Genomic DNA, 1328 nt, shown 5'->3' with positions numbered 1-1328 from the left:
CACAGTGGAAGATCCTGGATTTGACCTGGGTCTGCAGGTGGGTTTCATCCAAGTTGAGAGGGTGCCGGTCTGGGGATGGTCTAATTTTGCCCAGGATTCCAGGAGGCTGAGCTGCACGAGTCCTTGGCCATCTCTTGAAATGGATGCAGAGCAGATGCTTCCTTCCCGCTGTCCAGGGCAGGTGGATAGGGTAGGGCAGGGTTCACATCGAGGACAAGTCCATCTCAGGTGTCTGGGTGTGCACCTGCCACAGAGCACATGAGCAGGAGTCAGAACAGAGCCACCCTGCTCAGGCTGGCTGGCAGGTCACTGCCTCCTGGCCCCAGCCCAGCCGCCGGCTCTGGTGGGCCGGTGGGGCATCTGGAGCTGGACCTGGGAGAACTTACCATCCCCCCTTTGCCCTCTCACCCTCACATTGGTGTCCACCTTCTCCAAGGCCACCTGGAAGTTTTCATCCTTGACTGGAGAGTGAGAAAAGAGGAGGGGAGAGAAGAGGGAGAGGGAAGAAACATGAGGCAGGCAGGGCTTCAGGGGGCTTCTGTGCCCCCACGTGCCCTGCCAGGACAGCCTGTGCAGGACCGGGCCTCCTCAGGAGGGGCACGGGGAAGAGGCGACACCAGCGGCCTGGCAGGAGGTATGTGTCTGTCCTGGCCAGGGAAGGTCATCCGGTCCTGCCCAGGCTGCTGTGGTACCCAGGGAAGCCCCTGCCCCACTTCCCCAGGAGGCAACACTCACAATGTCGGTCATCCTGGAAGCCCAAGTTGGAAAAAGTCCCCGCGGTGTCCTCATCCCAGATCTCGAAGCATTTCTTGTCATCGTCCCAGGACCTGGGTGGGGACACCGCGGCGTCAAGGCAGGGCCTTCGCGTCTGTGACCCCTCTGCCGCCCTCACCCCCACCCCCAGGATGCTCACCGGGCTCCTCCTCGGCCGCCCCTCCTCCTCCAGCGCCTGCAGAAAAGGCTCAGCGCCAGCAGCAGCAGCAGCAGCAGCGCCCCGGCCCCGGCCAGGCCCCCGACCAGCGCCCTCCACTGGACGGCCACCTCGCAGCGTGGACCCAAGAACCAGTGCGTGTCCGTGGAGAAGCAGCTGGAGAGTGGATCACAGGTCACAGACCCCGCCACCTCCCCAGTCCTGTCAGCTGGCTCAACTGGACCCAGCCAGGGCTGGCAGCGGGGCGGGGCTCCGCACAGGGCGAGTGGGCGGGGCGCGCACGTGTGGGCGGGGCCTCACCGGCACTCAGGACCAGTCTTCTGCACAAAGCACTGGCCCTGGTTACAGTCGATGGCGCCTTCCACGTCTGACGTGCAGTTGGTGACACAGCGGAGCC

At 64.3% G+C, this 1328-nt stretch overlaps 1 long non-coding RNA gene across 1 annotated transcript; it reads right to left on the bottom strand.

The window, feature by feature from the left end:
* Positions 1-44: 44 nt before the first annotated feature.
* Positions 45-1085, bottom strand: LOC124233253 (uncharacterized). The gene is made up of 4 exons (XR_006887012.1): positions 914-1085; positions 736-827; positions 409-461; positions 45-244 (listed from the first exon to the last, which is right to left on the bottom strand). It is a non-coding gene; the product is annotated as an uncharacterized LOC124233253 (long non-coding RNA).
* Positions 1086-1328: the final 243 nt, after the last annotated feature.

The sequence above is a fragment of the Equus quagga genome, unplaced genomic scaffold, assembly GCF_021613505.1.
Source record: "Equus quagga isolate Etosha38 unplaced genomic scaffold, UCLA_HA_Equagga_1.0 175580_RagTag, whole genome shotgun sequence".
In the NCBI taxonomy this organism is placed as follows: Eukaryota; Metazoa; Chordata; class Mammalia; order Perissodactyla; family Equidae; genus Equus; species Equus quagga.
Note: the sequence above shows the minus strand (reverse complement) of the source record. Positions and strands in the feature narration are given on the sequence as shown.